Source organism: Helianthus annuus, chromosome 15, assembly GCF_002127325.2.
Source record: "Helianthus annuus cultivar XRQ/B chromosome 15, HanXRQr2.0-SUNRISE, whole genome shotgun sequence".
In the NCBI taxonomy this organism is placed as follows: domain Eukaryota; kingdom Viridiplantae; phylum Streptophyta; class Magnoliopsida; order Asterales; family Asteraceae; genus Helianthus; species Helianthus annuus.
In genome coordinates this window covers 43,152,714-43,172,621 of record NC_035447.2, presented here as the reverse complement: position 1 = coordinate 43,172,621, position 19,908 = coordinate 43,152,714, and the positions used below count along the sequence as shown (strand labels likewise).

The following is a 19,908-nucleotide window of genomic DNA, read 5'->3' as shown; positions in this document are numbered from 1 at the left end:
GAATCAACGTCACCCTATATAGATAACTACATAAATAACCGGACCTAAATCGGGGGATTGGATAGTATGAGGTTTCGTACACCAAATGAGTATTATAACTCATATGATATGGTTTAATAAAGCCTACATACTAAAATGAAACCTAACCTAAGTGCTCATGACCCATTACGACCCGTTTAGGTAGCTTATGCTACTTTAACGCGTCGTTTGCGTAAAACGCGTTCGGAACGCCTAACTAGTCCTATGACAAGTAAAATATGCCTTAACATGTCTATCATAGTTGCTAAATCAGTTTAGATGTCAAAAGTTATGTTGCATAGGCTTAAAATGAATTTTGGCGCAAAAAGGGTATTTTGGTAATTTTCCTAAGGCATAAGAACAACTTATCATACAACTACTTAAGGATGTGACCATAAGGTATAACCTCGGAAGGTTATTTCCTATAAAACTATGGTCACCTAAAGCGTTTGGTCGGATCCTAAAGATCAACCAAATGGGTCGGGTTCGAAAGTATAAGCGATTGATTAGATCGCTTACCTTTACGACCCTAAACAAGCAAAAATCTAAAAGTGACGAGCTAAACATGCTAGAACAAGTTTAGTTAAGTTAGAAAACATGTTTGGTATTAAAACAAACGGTTTTAATGCCCTAGAGTAGTTTGGTTACAAAATACGCGAGAAAACGCATTTTGGCCGAAACTACGACTCATCACTGAACCTAGATAACGTGGTAATCAGTAGGTATAGTCACTAGGGACTATAACCATCGTGATTACGCTCACGTTATGAAGTTCAAACGAACTTCGTGTTGACCATAAACTGGTCAATGCAGAAAGTCAAACACAGTTTAACTTTAACGCTAAAACGAACGAAAAACGTGAAAGAGTACTTACAGAAGGTCCCCGCAAGATTGATTTTTCCATGTATTCTCAGGTATGAAGTGGTTAGCACTTCAACTTAGAGAAATCTCAGAAAATCAAGTGGGTTTTGCAAGTAAAATGGTGGGGGTATTTATAGATTTGGCACAACCGTTAAGATCGTTCATCGAATAACGAGCTTCAATCTGGATCGTACACATGTGGCCCATGGTTTTGGGATACTAGGGGTGCCCCAAAACCTGCAAATGGTATTGAAAATGTTACAAAATAGACCCCCAAGTTCGACCCCATTGCTGAAAAATGCAAGAAATCATGTTTCTGTCCAGATCAGGTGCTGGCGCTACGCCACGGGAAAGACAGTTGGTGCTCGCGTAGCGCCACCAAGTGCCAGATTCAGCAAAGTTTCAAAAATGGCAGAAATGGTCCCTGCACATGTTTAAGGCCTTTTTGATGCGTTTAAACCCCGTTAACCTCATTTCAAGGCTCTAAAATGAAGTTAAAGTATATGGAACTCAAAACATGCTCAAAAATATGTCGGATGTCGGTTTGTTTGGTCGTACGGTTGCGTTGTTTGTTTAATTAAGACCGAAGTCGTAACGAACGCAAAAACGATCCAAATTACGCGACGAATGGAATTTTATCAAGCCAATCACTAAAATAAAATATTTTAATGATTAAATAAATTTTTGGATGTCCGGATGTATTCAGAACGTAAGTTATGCGCGAAAATGCAAACTTATGCACTTTTTGACGCTTTTAGTCCCTGAATGAGCATGAAGTTTATTTTAGCACACCGAACCCCTCAAAGCCTATTTCTAAGATATGTAAAGGGTATTTAGGGTGTGTTTAACTTATGGACATGTTCTGGAATGTTTGTTACAGTTCAGATTGACATACTTTCGCAGTTTGTCGAATTTAGTCCCTGTAAGCGAATAAACTTGATTTCGGCACACCAAACCTTCCAAAACTTATTTCTAAGTTATGTAAAGGTTATTTAAGGTATGTTAAGCCTATGTCACTGTTCCGAAGTGTTTGTTGCATTAAACTGGTTATATTTACGCATTGGTGTGCGTATAACCTTCCAGAAAGCGATTTGAAGCCCGAAATCGAACAAGAGTTGATATGTGCAAATGATACACATGCTTATACAAATCCCAAGTATGAAATACAATATTTCATTGGTTTGGTATTTGTATGATGGTTGAAGTGACACGGGTGTCACAGTCTCCCCTACTTCAGGAAATTTCGTCCCGAAATTTATCTTAGAGGAAACTTGTGAGAGCTTGAGATATGAAGCTGAAAAGATCGAACAACACTGGTTAGAGTCCTGAACTTCTAGTAACTTTAAATAACATCATGCTTCAAATGTGAGAGGGACACTTATATACAAGTATATAAATTGTTATTGGTGCGTCCATCGTACCTCTATTACATTGTTCACATTTTGTTATGGTTGTCACTCTCGGTTCTTACACATAATAAGTCTTACCGTGGTTTCTGTGCACTGAATTTCATAATTATGTATGCGTCCATAAATACGTAATTCCTTGCATAATTTGCACAGTGTATTTTATAATGTGTAGGGGAAACCAAATGAACAAACCTGTGATGAGTGTGACTAGACCATACTGGGGGTCCTTTTTCAGCTTATATCATCACATGTCATTCTTAACCAGATTTTGAATCAATCTTTTGACTAGACCACTCAAAGGGTCTCTTTTGAATCATGGAATGGTACTATATAATCCAATGGTCTTGACTATCACGTAGAAGCCCAATAAGGATTTAAGGTAGTACTTTTTTTAATATCCTACTACGAATCCCTCATATAAAGATATGAAAGGTTCTTCGAGGATTTGGATAACGAATTATCCAGAGTATACAAAAACACAAAATGCATAAAAGAAAACACAAAATGCATAAACACATAATCACATAATTGTTTAACTTGATTTTAAATTTGTTATCATTTTGCTAATTGCGCACAAGTATTTAAAGCACACTAGGAATCCATTCCGTGGATTTCATTTGGTACTTTAAACATTATCAAGAATCTAACTATGAAGATAGAAAGATCCTAAAGAGGAAATTCGATTTCGATTGTAAGGAACCGAAATGTTCGAATTAAGGTACACAAGGAATCCAATAAAGGATTCTGATTTGAATGACAATTATCCACAAGGATCTAATTGTGAAGATAAAAAGATCCCATATGGATTTTGGGAATTGAAGATGTTTTGAAACCTTGCACCGGATGTGCTTAAGTCAAAACATGAAGTAAAAATGCTTATGAAGTTGAGATGCTAGATATGCCAAGGCGACATATGAAGCGAAATTTGAAGGTTAAGTTAATGTATGAGGAAAAATGTTTTTGAAAACTATACATGGGGTTTTTTAAAAAAAATGTGTTCAATGTTTTTGAAACCTTATATATAATGCTTTTTTTTAAATCATAAAGTAGGTGTATTAGGTAGGTATAAAAAATATTTTAAAATCATGCAAGATGAGTTTTGAAATTATGTATAAGGTTTTTGAAAACATGTATGATGCTTTTGAAATCATGCACTTGATATAAGTAACTATGCTGTATTAATATTGTTTTCAAACTATATGAAACATTTTGAAATCATGAAGGTTGTTTTTGAAAACATATTACAATGTTTTTGAAATCATGGAGGTTGTTTTTGAAAATATAGATAATGTTTTTGAAATCATGAAGGTTGTTTTTGAAAACATAGACAATGTTTTTGAAATCATGGAGGATGTTTTTGAAAATATAGATAATGTTTTTGAAATCATGGGGGTTGTTTTCGAAAATATAGACAATGTTTTTGAAATCATGAACGTTGTTTTGAAAACTTATGATATGCATGTTGAAAAATCAGAACGTAATGGGTGTGAGATTTGAAAATACCCTTAACCAAGGATTCAAAGACACAGATGTGCAAAAAGCATGATTACTCACAATTTCGCTTTATTTCTTGTACTTCGTCTCCTAGAATGAAACGAGTATTTAAAATTTTCGAGGAAATCATGAGCGATCACTTGAAAAGGAGAATCACAAGAGTAGTTTGTAAAGAGCATAGTTCCTTGATGTAGGTATCATAGGGAAATGTCATATATACATGTAACTACATTTGTATATCAGAATTGCGAACAACGTCTTTTATTTATGAACAAAACAGATTGTTTCACAATACAAGAAAACAAAAAAAACAAAGGCATAAGACAGCAACATCTTTTGCTCGGCCAAATGCTTATCCAAGGGTTGGATTTGCATTGACAATCTTCGGGCATTTGTTCCTGAAATGGCTCGTCTCGCCACAGTTGTAGCAAGTACCAGACGGAAAACGAGCTTGAGTAGGGTTGACTTGGAGTTGGGTAGCAGCAAGATTTGCAACAGCTTTGTTCTGGATAGCAAAGCGGCATATGTTAATCAAATGTCCCAACCGTCCACAGTAGGTACATTTGGAGCAGGGTATGAGGTTTGAATGATGACGGTTGCATCGTTTGCACCATGGGGCAGTTCCTATGTACGGCTTCCTAGCTGGTGGCGCTGCCACTTGGCTAGGTCCCGCTTGATTAGATGTAACTGCTGTGGGTTTCCTTGAAGCCTTACGCTTCCTTGATTTTGGTGCAGGCTTGACTTCTGCTTCCTTTGGTGACTCTTGAGTGGCTCCATTTTTGAGACGAGACATGCCAACGCCTAGATCCACAGACTTCACAATCACTTCGCCTATTTGCTGGGCAAATTTGGCTGTTTGTTCGGACATTTGACCGTTGTTGAGATGAAGAGACATTCTTAGAAGAAAATGAAAGACATAGGAAGCAACAAATGAAATGTTATCGGATAAACAAAACAGAAAGGCAATGCATACGAATTGCGATCATTTGTTTGTTACCTAAGGCAAACAAATGAGACGGTGACAAATCAAAGCAAACGGGCCATAATAATGTATCGCTGAAGACACGCTCGCCTATAAGTGAACACTCACCCCAAGAGTTCCCAGGTAAGAGTGACTGGTCCGATACTGCAGATTTGTACGAACACTCTAGCCTTAGACAGAAAACTCAGAGTACAGGCATTCACTCTTCCGGTTTGCACGTGTTCACATTATTTAGAACCCAAAACCTTGACGAGATTTTGAAAACTTAGAAGGCACTAGGCCAACAATCAAACTGGAAGGGTTCAAAACCGTATCATAAATCATCCTAGAACAGATGATTAGTTTTCAAAGCGGTTTTGAAATTTATGTTCTTATTGTGGTTGTCGCCTAAGGATAGGTGACGGTATTGTTTTTATGACTAAACACAAGTAAACTCGCGTTAGGGTCCTAGGAAGGTTATTGACTATGTCAAAGCATTACTAATAACCTAATTCCCTATAACCATGAGCTCTGATACCAACTTTTCTATCACACCCCGACCACGTAAAACAACAAAACGTGGCGGAATCGTCGAGGAGTGTTGTAACAGAATCATTGTTTCATAACACATGGAAAATTAAAATGTTGATTTATTGATTAAAAGAGTTACAATGTCTTAACAAACAAAGAAGTATAACAAAATTAACTAGTCTTGCATCTTTTATTGTCACTAAGGCCCAAGTCCGCCTAAGTGTATCTTGATCAATCATATGCATCATCTCCTGAAACACATGTGAAAATAGGCACGTCAGCATAAAAATGCCGGTGAGTACATAGGTTTTATTGATTTAGGATTCATGACTTGTAAGTTTAGAAAAAGTTGTTTAACAAAAATCAGTCATGATCCTTGTAAAATGTTTTGTTTTATAAATAGTTTGAAAAGCGATGATAGATATGTATAGTTAAAAGAATGATTGTAAGGTTAAATGAATAACCAAATAAAATGAATTTGTATAAAACAAACTGTTTTGTAAAACAATGTCTTGTGAAAAATATGTTATTTGTGTAAAAATGTGTAAATCCAAATTGAATGATTTAAACAACGCTACGACATGTAATATAATACAAGCACTTATATATAGGAAGTACCAGCGGCGTATCCACCATGCTTGTATCACATTACACACGTCTCGTTACTTAAATCACTCACCCAAACAAACCACCAATGTAAATTGCCCATGTCTAACCCAACTGTCAAATGTTATTGTGAAAACCATGTCAAAATGTCAATCATGTAATGTGTAAACAAAATGTCATGTATGGCAAGTGAAATATGTATCCACTAAACCATATGTAAAAATGCACAAAACAATGTATTGAAGTAAAACGTGGTTTAACTCAATGTTATGTTTTGTGGAAATGCATGCTATACTGAATACAAACATTTATGCGGTATTATGAAAATGCATACATTCAAGCCTTGCGACTGTGGTGATAAACCCCTACATGAATTTAAAGGTCTATCTGTCTAAATGTTTTAATCGAATTCGGTCATTCCTTCCATCCAAACATACCCAGGATGTCAGGAACGGGAGTTGTCAATTCCTATGGTACCATTACCTACTAACGAGCAGAGTGATCAAAGTTAATGAATGTATATGGTCCCACTTCAATAAACCAAATGTCATACCCAGAATGTAAGCATGTGATGAAAATGTACTAAGTATGCAACAAATGAACATACATAGCATGTGATGTAAAACAAATGTACTAAGTATGGTGAACATACATAGCATGAAAAGGTAATGTAAAACAATGTACTAAGTATGCCCTAAACGAACAAACGTAGCATAAAATGTCATGTAAAACGATGTACTAAGTATGCACACAACGGACATACATAGCAAAAACATAATGAAATCATGTACTAATGATGTACTAATGAATATAGCAAGTATATGATATGAAAACATGGAAAGCATGAAAGTAACAAGTAGGCACATGTGTTTCACCCCAAAATGTTTGAAAACAGTAAAAGAGGGGTACTATGTACTCACTTGAGGGTGCTTAGAAGTCTTGAACAACAACCAAGCAAAGCTAGAGGGATCACGGAATCAAACGACACCCTATATAGATAACTACATAAGTAACCAGACCTAAATCGGGGGATTGGATAGTATGAGGTTTCGTAAACCAAATGAGTATTGGAACTCATATGATATGGTTTAATAAAGCCTACATACTAAAATGAAACCTAACCTAAGTGCTCATGACCCATTACGACCCGTTTAGGTAGCTTATGCTACTTTAACGCGTCGTTCGCGTAAAACGCGTTCGGAACGCCTAACTAGTCCTATGACAAGTAAAATATGCCTTAACATGTCTATCATAGTTGCTAAATTAGCTTAGATGTCAAAAGTTATGTTGCATAGGCTTAAAATGAATTTTGGCGCAAAAAGGGTATTTTGGTAATTTTCCTAAGGCATAAGAACAACTTATCATACAACTACTTAACGATGTGACCATAAGGTATAACCTCGGAAGGTTATTTACTATAAAACTATGGTCACCTAAAGCGTTTGGTCGGATCCTAAAGATCGACCAAATGGGTCGGGTTCGAAAGTATAAGTGATTGATTAGATCGCTTACCTTTACGACCCTAAACAAGCACAAATCTAAAAGTGACGAGCTAAACAAGCTAGAACATGTTTAGTTAAGTTAGAAAACAGGTTTGGTATTAAAACAAACGGTTTTAATGTCCTAGAGTAGTTTGGTTACAAAATACGCGAGAAAACGCATTTTGGCCGAAACTACGACTCGTCACTGAACCTAGATAATGTGGTAATCAGTAGGTATAGTCACTAGGGACTATAACCATCGTGATTACGCTCACGTTATGAAGTTCAAACGAACTTCGTGTTGATCATAAACTGGTCAATGCAAAAGGTCAAACACAGTTTGACTTTAACGCTAAAACGAACGAAAAACGCGAAAGAATACTTACAGAAGGTCCCCGCAAGATTGATTTTTCCAAGTATTCTCAGGTATGAAGTGGTTAGCACTTCAACTTAGAGAAATCTCAGAAAATCAAGTGGGTTTTGCAAGTAAAATGGTGGGGGTATTTATAGATTTGGCACAACCGTTAAGATCGTTCATCGAATAACGAGCTTCAATCTGGATCGTACACATGTGGCCCATGGTTTTGGCATACTAGGGGTGCCCCAAAACCAGCAAATGGTATTGAAAATGTTACAAAATAGACCCCCAAGTTCGACCCCATTGCTGAAAAATGAAAGAAATCATGTTTCTGTCCAGATCAAGTGCTGGCGCTACGCCACGGGAAAGACAGTTGGTGCTCGCATAGCGCCACCAAGTGCCAGATTCAGCAAAGTTTCAAAAATGGCAGAAATGGTCCCTGCACGTGTTTAAGGCCTTTTTTGATGCGTTTAAACCCCGTTAACCTCATTTCAAGGCTCTAAAATGAAGTTAAAGTATAGGGAACTCAAAACATGCTCAAAAATATGTTGGATGTCGGTTCGTTTGGTCGTACGGTTGCGTTGTTTGGTTAATTACGACGGAAGTCGTAACGAACGCAAAAACGATCCAAATTACGCGACGAATGGAATTTTATCAAGCCAATCACTAAAATAAAATATTTTAATGATTACATAAATTTTTGGATGTCCGGATGTATTCAGAACGTAAGTTATGCGCGAAAATGCAAACTTATGCACTTTTTGACGCTTTTAGTCCCTGAATGAGCATGAAGTTTCTTTTAGCACACCGAACCCCTCAAAGCCTATTTCTAAGCTATGTAAAGGATATTTAGGGTGTGTTTAACTTATGACCATGTTCCGGAATGTTTGTTACAGTTCAGATTGACATACTTTCGCAGTTTGTCGAATTTAGTCCCTGTAAGCGAATAAACTTGATTTCGGCACACCAAACCTTCCAAAACTTATTTCTAAGTTATGTAAAGGTTATTTAAGGTATGTTAAGCCTATGTCACTATTCCGGAGTGTTTGTTGCATTAAACTGGTTATATTTACGCATTAGTGCGCGTATAACCTTCCAGAAAGCGATTTGAAGCCCGAAATCGAACAAGAGTTGATATGTGCAAATGATACACATGCTTATACAAATCCCAAGTATGAAATACAATATTTCATTGGTTTGGTATTTTTTTGATGGTTGAAGTGACACAGGTGTCACAGTTATTCCCTATACAACTATGGTCACAAAACATGTTTGGTCGGATCCTAATGATCGACCAAACGGGTCGGGTTCGAAAGTCTAAGCGGTTGTTTAGACCGCTTATCTTACGACCCTATATATGCACTAAACCTAAAGTGACGAGTTAAACATGTGAAAACATGTTTAACAAAGTTAGAAAACATGTTTAACGAAGTTAGAAAACAAGTTTGGTATCAAAACAAAGGGTCTTGATACCCAAAAGTAGTTTGGTTGCAAAATACGCAAGAATGCGCATTTTGACCGAAACTACGACTCGTCACTATGCCTAAATAACATGGTAATCAGTAAGCAGAGTCACAAGGGACTATAACCATCGTGATTACGCTCACGTTGCGAAGTTCAAATGAACTTCGTGTTGACCATATACTGGTCAAAGTGAAAGTCAAACACAGTTTGACTTTCATGCTTAAAACGCGTAAAAGAACGAAAGAATACTTACAAGAGGTCTAAGAAATGGAGGTTTGATCTAATTATTCTCAAGTATGAAGTGCAAACACTCCAACTTAGAGAATGAAATCAGATCAAATGTGGGTTGCAAGTGAAATGGATGGGGGTATATATAGTTTTCGGGTAACCGTTAAGATCGTTTATCGAAAACCGAGCTTCGATTTGAGCCGTACAAGTGTACCCCCTGTTTTAGAATACCATGGGCACTTAAAACAAGCCCATAGACTTGATAAAACCATTTGTAAACATGGGGAACAGCTGGAACAAGCTGGAAATCAGTTTTGCTGATCTGGGGATTTTACACGGCCCGCGTATGATGAGACACCAGCTTACGCAGCCCGCGAGGGCCATGTTTGGCAGTTTGTCAATATTGGTCCCTGCAATGCAATAAACTTGTTTTTGGCTCGTTTAAGCCCCGTTAACCTTATTTCAAGGCTCTAAAATGAATTTAAAGTATAGGGAACTTAAAATATGCTCAAAAATATGTCGGATGTCGGTTCGTTTGGTCGTACGGTTGCGTTGTTTGGTTAATTACGACGAAACACGAACGGACGCGAAAAACGATCCAAATTACGCGACGAATGGAATTTTAGCATGCCAATCACTAAAATAAAATATTTTAATGATTACATAAATTTTTGGATGTTCTGATGTATTCAGAACGTAAGATATGCGCGAAAATGCAAACTTATGCACTTTTTAACGCTTTTAGTCCATGTTGATCAAATAAGTTTATTTTTTGCGCACCAAACACCTCTAAGCCTATTTCTAAGCTATGTAAAGGATATTTAGGGCATGTTTAACTTATGATCATATTCCGGAATGTTAGTTACAGTACTAATCGACATACTTTCGCAGTTTGTCGAATTTAGTCCCTGTAATTGAATAAGCTTGATTTCGACACACCAAACCTTCCAAAACTTATTTCTAAGTTATGTAAAGGTTATTTAAGGTATGTTAAGCCCTTGTCACTGTTCCGGAGTGTTTGTCGTGTTAAACTGATTACGTTTACGCATCAGTTCGCGTATAACTTCCCAGAAAGCGATTTAGAGCTCGAAATCGAACAAGAATTTATATGTGCAAATGATACACATATTTATACAAATCCTAAGTATGGAATACAATATTTCATTGATTTGGTATCTGTTTGATGGCCGTGGAGGCACAAGTGTCACACATAGATTCATATTCCTTTCCTAGTATTTTGTTTAAATCTACTTAAATAATTAATTCTTACCGGTTGTTTGATCAAGCTTCGAACCGAACACACTTTGTCAACAACCTTGAGCTATGATTACCAACTTGTAAGACCTATACTAATTTAACGTTAATATATATAATTCAAGTAAGCATTTTAAATGAAAGTGGCACTTATAAAAAACTTTTACATCATGAGTATTTAAACGTGGTTATATCATCCGAAAACATAATTTAAAGTGTTTACATATTCCACTTTTACAAAACAAAACGAGATCAATGCAGAAGCTTCATTTAGTTGTGTGTTCGGTTCTTTTTTCTCGCTTGATCGTCATCCGGAGACTCATAACATTCACCTATATTGAAAACCAACATAAACATTAGTTATGAGGCTTTAAAACCATTTTAAACAAGTTCTATTATCAAAACAAACAAAATCACACAATTTGCTAGCCATTAGGTCTCTCACGTGCCGCGAGAGGCTTGGCCTTTCTCGTCGCGGGCCGCGACTGTGGTCGCGTGACGTGGCGGCTTGTGGGGTTTATTGTCGCGTTGCACGACAACCCGTTTTCGACAGAAGGATCCTTTCTTTCAGCTGCAAATGCCCAGCTATGATTTTAGCCAAAATTCCAAGTTCAAAGTTTCATAACTTTTGATCTACTTATCCAAACTACGTGATCCTTGTTTCTATGCCACCCTAATTAAATTAGGATCCGTTTATCATCTCAATTCACATTAAAAACTGATTTATAAGTAGACGACTTATAAATCCTTTATGCCATTATTTGACCCATTTCTTTTTAGCAATATACTACGTGTTTATTAACAATGATTGTTTCTAGTCCTTTTTACCTATTCCCGGGCTTGTGAAACATTAGAATTTTTGCTCCCAACACATGGTTTGCGTACGCATTAACATCATGCTAATTATCTACAATTTAAGCATGCACATTTGATCAAGATCAACGAAATCATGTTTCTAAGTTTTTGACCCAAATCCAAGGGTTCATTAAATCAAGTTTTGGCGTGTCCGTTTCTCAGCTTACGCACTAATTATAATAAGTTATCGTGTGACATTCGAGTCACTTCAAAACACTATTCTTTTAAACATCTAATTGGCCCATTTGGTTGTCGAGTGAAATCCTTCACTTCAATGACATACCAAACAAGTTTTTAACTATCTATTTTGACCCGTTTGGTTGTCGAGTGAGTTTCATCATTTTAATGACATACCAAAATCATTCATTTCACTATAATAGCATCAACATAATTACAACTAGCTTATCAATACAACGTAACGAAACATCAAGTTGCGTACCTTTCAAAGCTTTTCCTTCAAGCGCGCGTCTGCTACGACTTGTCCGCTTGAAGATTCAACCACCTTGCCTATAGAGTTCAACCAACATCGTGTTTAGAACTCATATCATTTCATATTTCACGTAATTCGCCATATTATTCGATTACACGTTTTACTCAAAATTTCAAAATATTAGCGTTCGTTTAGGCATTTTAACAAACACCTTGTGGGCATGATTTTCATATTTTCATCTATTTAGCTCCTAATTAACTTTTAACCAAGTTTATTCATAACAACCAAGCCCTTATGCCTAGTATTCATACACAATATCAAGGTTTTCATCATAACATCAGTTTTATACCATTTCAACACTGAAATTCATGCGTTCATCACCTAGTTATAATACCCACTTGAGACATGTATGGGTGATTATAAATTTCATATTTTTCATCACTTATTTCATCAATCTTTTGACTAGGGTTTGCTCCTAGACATGGATTCATCACAATTTCACTCATACATTAATCATTCAAGCAATAATTTCGTTTATGAGAAATCACCAAGAATTCAAAACATCACCAAAGATGAAATTTGACATACCTTGTGATCCCTTCACTTGGGTTATCACTAATTTCAGCTTCGTTTTCGATTTTGATTTGATTTCCCTCTTGATTTTGGTTGATTTGTGTAATTTAGGGTTAAAATGAGAAAACCCCTTTTTGGCTCTGTGTTTCATCGACCAGAACACACACATGAGTGTGTGTTTTGATTTTATTAAATTAAAACCATTTTCAGTTTTGTCAACTTTAGTCCCTCAACTACTCAAGTTTTTAGTCCCTCAACTACTCAACTTTATAATGATTCCTAGTTATTTTATATTTGGCTATTCCGACTTTTTAATTTTTATATAGAAAATCTATATTTTTGGGGTGTTACAACCGACCCCGATGCACGTCATCAAAGAGTGAATACTCTTCAAGTGGAGCTAAGTCAGATTTTCCCGTGCTAAGTAAAACACCCTCGGAAAATCTGGCTGATGTGCTAAAAGTGGTCTAATTAAAGTAACTAATTTTAACCCTAAATTAGACACTCTAAGTTTTAAATTTATAAAAAAAAACAGACTCTCTAAAACCTAGACCACACCACCGGCAAGTGTACCGGTCAATGCAGGATAGCCTAAGTAAGTCCGAGTATCGAACCCACAAGACTCTCTAATTACGCTAATTAGACTCTATCTAGACCTAGACTGACACGGACTCTAACTGTTTAATTGGTTGGGGGGGGGGTTACGGAAAATCTAAGGAAATCTATTTAAACTAATAATTAAACTAAAACTAAACTAATACGAAATAAGGCAAAGGCTTTTCTTATATGATGAACGAGACCACATAGACTAGAATCCTGGATTGATTTTTAAAGAATTACCGATTAAGTTAAATGCATGAATTATGGAACCGGGATCTTAAAGTACTAAACCTATTAAGAACCAACTAAGCCCCTCGACCCTTCTCAAGGAGAAACCTGTGGAACTACCTAGGCTGTTAATCCTACCGGTTATTAGACGCCTTTCCAGTTGTCTAATTATTGTGTAAGTACCCTAATGTTGACCTACTCTTTTCCAATCATAGATCTAGGGTAGTTTGAATTAATTAACTTGACTTGATAGACTAATAAAACCGACAGGTCAACTAAGACACGAGCTTTTCCAAGGACTATCTAAAGCAATTCGCCGGGTAAGACCTACCAATAGCCCCTCACTTTCCAGGTATTAGGACTAGCAGAACACTAAAACCTAGCAAATTACTAACAATTACTTCTAGGGGTTATCGGTCGATTATCCCTAAAGAGTTAAGGTTTTCTAACGTGATATAGACACTCACCAAAATCCTAAACCCTAGTATGACTATATATTGTGATATAGACCGTCACTAAGAATCATACGAAGCAATTGACAATGATAAACCAAATTAAAGTACGCATGTGCATCAAATCAATAAAACAAACTCTTTACTAAACACAATCAATCCATAACATTCATGCAAATAACAAAAAAGATAAAAACTTTATTCAATCCATTCATCAAAGTCTAGGCGGTTTAAACGTTTAGCCAACAATCATGATAGTCTTAAAAACAAATAAACAAAGTCTCAAACAAGAATTCATTGACATAGAATAAAAGAAACTAGAAAATAAAAGAACCCGTAAATTCTTTGACTTCCAAGTTTCCCTCCTTCAATCTCAATAATTCTTTAGCCATGAACCCTTGTCAATATTCTCTAAAAACTCGTCCCGGCTGTCCGTTCTCCTGGTGTACGACACTTGTCTTTCATTGCATTCTCGGGTTCGAGTGTACGCGCACTCCTTCGCATTGCATTATTTATCGAGATTACTTTTACCCCAGTTTCACATACTCGCCATTATTTATATATATATACATATATATTTTTCTTTTACATAATCCGTTCATTTCGCTAATCACATATGCCCATATGCAACTATCGTTCATTGTGTGAATTGTTGCATTCTACTTGTCTTATCGTAATTCAGAATGTGTACCTGATTGATACTCGCCCTGATGTACTCCGTTGTCTCAATTCATCACTTGATTTAGGTTCTTTGCTAGCATGTTCTTTGTCATGCTTCCGAACCTTCCGCTCTTTAGATTATTTATCCCCCGTCATCTTTAGATGCGGTCATCATATCATTCATCATTCGAACATTTCCAATTTATTACTAATCTTGCTATTCAATGTTGCCCGTATTGTTATACGAGACATTCAAATATACTTACTTTACAAGTACTTATTTTACAATCATCTATGATTAGGATTCATACTACTTAATTATTTTTTTTACCAACACTAGACATCTCGAATCGAAAATGTTTATATCAATTTTCAAACATTTCGTTTCATTATCACTTGTATCTTTCATTTTGATTTAGCCAAGTTTGTAACTTACTTAAACCATTCATGTTTAGTGCACTTTCCGGGGTTGAGTGTGTTAATACGCTCTTCCTGTGCATGTCCATTCACCTTTCTTTTTCTAACATTTAATAAAATCTACTAAAGTAACTAATTCTTACCGGACGTTTGATCAAGCTTAAACCGAACACACTTTGTTAACAACCTTGAGCTCTGATTACCAACTTGTAACAACCGTCTAATTTCTAATCGAATTTAATGTGAATACGCGTGATTTTAGATAAAATAGTACTTTACTTCAAACTAGTGCAAAATTTAAGTTTTAAAGTGATCCCATACTAGTTGACTATTAAACTAGTTCCAACATTCAAAACATGATTTGTAAAATGTTTACATCACAAACATTGTCTAAAACAAAGTTAATCTATTGCGGAAGCTTCAAAAGTGTGTGTTCGGTTCTTCAAAACATTCTTGATCGCCATCCGGAAAGTCCCCATCTTCACCTAAAGTCAAAACCACTTAATTGTTAGTTTTGACATTAATATAGTGCGTATAAACAAGTTCTAGCATCAAATCATTAAAATAAAATAAAAATTCTTAATTGGTCCTGTTGCGTGTCGCGCCAGGTGTCCTTCATTCTGTCGCGTGTCGCGACGGCTCTCGCATGTCGCGCCGGATCCGTGTGATCCTGTCGCGTGGCGCGGGGGATACCATTTTCCAGCTGGTGCAGGTTTGAGACCTGCATTTCCTGCCCAATTCTGTTTTTCACAATTCCAACTTTAAACTTGCATAACTTTCTATCTAAGTGTCCGTTTTAGGTGATTCTTTTTCCTACGTGTCCGTAATTAAATTACCAACGCATCTATCATGTATATCATATCATAAATTGAGTTTACGGGCTGAAAGTCTATAAATCCCTAATATATTTGTTCGACCCGCATAGTTTTGCACTAAAACTAACATCTATATTTTTATGACCACGAGGCTTATTTTACCCATCTTCCGGGGCTTACGAGCATTGGCGCTTCATTACCAATTCCATGGTTTATGCTCTTATGATTTACAATCGCCAAGGGACCTTTCAATAATTTCATAGTATCGATTTAACACGCATTTATTTGACCCGTTTGGCCGATTTATGGAGTCCACCATTTCAACAATAACCAAACGTTTTCTAATCTAGTTTTGAACGTTCAATTAAGTAGTGATCATCGCCACTTTAACTAATACAAATCCTTACTCTAAAACCCAACTTTGAGTAACTATAATATCGAATTATCATAATGTAACGAAACAAATTACTTACTTACATAATTCATCAACATTGGTTTATAACCATAATTACCCATTCCCGGGCTTGTCAATCTTAGCGTATCACGTCCATTCCATGGTTTACGCTTTTATAAATCGAATTTAATGAGTGACGTTTAAGTCACTTCGAACACTACCATTTCGACCATTATTTGACCCGTTTGGTTGTCTAATGGAATTCACCATTTTATCAACATACCAAACTCATTACCCCTAATATTTTAACCCATTTCTCTATCTAGTGAGTTACATCACTTTATTTACATTCCATACATGACTAATTAAACAATATTATCAACCAACATTTCTAATTAACTATTTTGACCCGTTTGGTTTGTCGAGTGAACTTCGTCACTTCTATGACATACCAAACTCGCAATTGACACTACAATCTCACTAACATCTCTAAGACTATTGTTTATGCATAATATAACGAAACCGAAGTTACGTACCTTTGGTGCTCTTCCTTCAAGCACGTATCAACTCCGACTTGTCCGCTTGAAGATTCAATTCCTTTGCCTATAGAGTTCAATCAACGATTTGTTTAGAACTCTTATTATTTCATATAACGCATAACTCACCATAACATTCAAATATGCATTTTTACTCAAAATTTCAACATCTAGTTTTCTTTTAGGCATTTCAACAAACACCTAAAGGGCATAATTTTGAAAAATCATTAACCAAGTTTCATGACTAGTTATTTAGCCAATTTTGAGCATTTTTCACAAATTCAAATGTCTAGTTTACACATCAACACCTACACTTATTTCATGGAGCTCAATTAACACTAGATTGATAATCATAATTCTAGTGTTCATCATCTTTCTACAAAACCCATTTAACACATAAATGGATGGTTATGGACTTCATATCTATGAACACTAATTCAACAAATTATTGACTAGGGTTTGCTCCTAGACATGATTTCATCCTAATTTCATCCAAACTTCAATCATGCAAGCCAAATTTTTGATTTCATATGTTCACCAAGAATTCAAGATGGAACTAAATAATGAAATTTGGCATACCTTATGATCCTTTCACCGAGGTGATCATGAATTCGTGTCTGGATTTCGATTTGGGTTAGATTTACCCCTTCAATTTGTTGATTTTATGCTTGTTAGGGTTTGAGCTTGAGAGCCCTTCTTGGCTCCTGTGTTTTGTGCGACCAGAACACACACAAAGGTGTGTGTTTTGGTATTTTTAGTTTTAATTTATAAAAACCCATCTCTCATTTTAACCATTTTAGTCCCTCAACTTTACCCAGGTTTATAAAGGTTACTACATCAAGTTCCCTCATTATTTTAAAACACTAGACTAACTAGGTTGATATTCCTAGTTATTTAGTGGGTTCCGGGAGTTATAACCCGTTTTATTTTAAGTCCCGTTAACTCGGGATTCTTATAAATTTACTTTTCTCAAAGCTTTTATTCTCCTTTTTAATTAATATTAGGATTATTTGTTTAAATCCTAATATTCGCCGGGGTAATTTTACTACTAACAGTATTTTACCTGTTCATTATTATTAACATTTTTCAATTGCCAATCCCATTTTCGGGGTGTTACAAATTTTGTAAGATACTTTTATTCCATTTGAAATAAAACTTCAATCCTTCGATTAAAGTTATCATAAAAAACATTCATGCAGAATACATTTAAACCTATTGCTTAATACATTAAGTCATAAGGAGTATACAACACACCAACGTCAACACAAACGACTTACATGTACATGTCGTTTCTGACCAAAAATTTATAGCGCTAATAGATAGGTGCCTTGGTAATAGGTACATTAACTATCCACTGTTAGACTAACTTGAAACATATACGTTCTCATCATAGTCTGCAAAACAAACCAAGTACTTGTACATACTCCCACATACTAGGAAATAACAAAAGCAAACTCTTTCATAGACTTGCTAATCAGCACTCGATAGCATCTCCATCACCTCTGCAGGGGTATGGAGTATGCCAGCGTCCAATACAACTAGGTTTGGAATCACAACCAGGCTATCCTCTAAGGTAACAGGATGTACCACATCGTCGTCATCGTCCAATGACGTTTTCGTCACTAGGGGAACCCCTCTGGTAATGAACATAGGAAAGACCAAAACGACGAGCCTCAGCATTGCCAGCAATTTTCCTTATATTATCGCACAACGCTTCCCTCGTGGACCTTTGGGAAACGAAGGATATAATCCAGGCATAATGGAGAGCAATCCACCATGATTAAGCCACAGTTTACCTGTAGCTGTCTCGGTCAACGGACATTGGCCAGAAGAAGGAACACTAGTGCTCTCAGGCATCCTATGAAGGTTCAGTAAGGCCCCGGCGGCCTCACAGGCGTCTAGCACCTCCGACATACGACGACGGAGGTAGAAGCTGCTCATTAAGTTATAAAATGTTCAAAAGGTGTTTCCATCGATCATATTTATATAATGATCAGAGTAATTAATCGGATTGACAGCTGACAGTCACATCGCCCCCATGTCAAGAGGCGAAATCAGAGTAATCATGACAAGTTTTTAAACACACAAGAAACGATTACGTCACAACATTATAATTAAACAAAAAAGGAAATAATATTCTCCATACACAATTGTTTCAAATTGTTCACAACACGACACGTGTTAACAAAGTTTTAACTAGCATCAACATGGGGAGAGGAAGAGTCAAGCAGTTGGCGTATTACCTCCGGGTCTGGGTTCGTCGCCGCAACTCAGATCTGCTGGAATTCAGGGAGCGAGTTATTGGCCACAGCGTACAAGGTCAACGCCATACAGTTGGATGAAGAAGCATTCGTGGTCCGGAACTCCTCAGTTATAAGCTCCTGGCGGTTGCAACATAGATACGCGACATGCATACCATCATGCTCCCCAGTCTTGTACGTCGTGGTTGCCATATAATCCAGCAAACCACTAAAGTTAGGAGACCTCCTATGATACTCAAAGCAGAAGAAAGCGTCGTATGAGCTCCACCATTCCTTCTCCTTTTTCATTACGCCCAGTTGGGTGGTGAGCTCACTCACTTCAGCCAACGCCTAGTTTGTGACACTTTCACTTCCCACATGGCGAGACCTTTCAGTATTAAGGTCATGCTGCAGATGAGCTCTCTGAACAATCAGTTCATCGCACCTTTTGCTGGCCTGTTCATACCGTCCTGGAGTATCTTCCATCTCCGCGATCAAAGTAGTATGGCGCTCCTGCACCTGCGACACAAACTCAACATCAATATGTAACCTCCACTTGGGAGGTTAAGGCAGAAACCTTTTGCACCTCCATCATAGCTTTCCTCTCCAGCTCCTTTTGGGTTTTTAACGCGTAAGATATCATCCTCTCTTTCTCTTGACAATCACGAGCCCATACCACACGCTCCTCAGTGATACGTGTGTAGCGTTATATATTTTTAACTATATTTTAGCCCTTTTTTACACTTTAGTCAAGTTTTAAATTTATAAAACACGATATTCTAGTAACACTAAACACACATATGGGCAAGTGCACCCATCGTGAGCGTAGTACAGCGTTGGTAAGATACCGAGGTCGTCCAAGGACAGAAGAGCTTTTAGTACCAGTTTATCGTCAATGTCTAATCAAATCAAAATTTTAGAAAAAGAGTTAAACATGAAAATAAAAACTAAAAATGTTGAAAATAAAAATCAAATAAAAATAAAACAGATAAACAAGATTAATCACTTGGATCCGACTCACCTTTAGTGTAACCTTTGATGTT

General features: G+C 36.5%; 1 long non-coding RNA gene across 1 annotated transcript; it reads right to left on the bottom strand.

Moving 5' to 3' along the window:
* Positions 1-15,202: 15,202 nt before the first annotated feature.
* On the bottom strand, positions 15,203-17,341 carry LOC118487579. The gene is made up of 3 exons (XR_004881933.1): positions 17,205-17,341; positions 16,626-16,692; positions 15,203-15,365 (listed from the first exon to the last, which is right to left on the bottom strand). It is a non-coding gene; the product is annotated as an uncharacterized LOC118487579 (long non-coding RNA).
* Between the last annotated feature and the right edge of the window lie 2,567 nt (positions 17,342-19,908).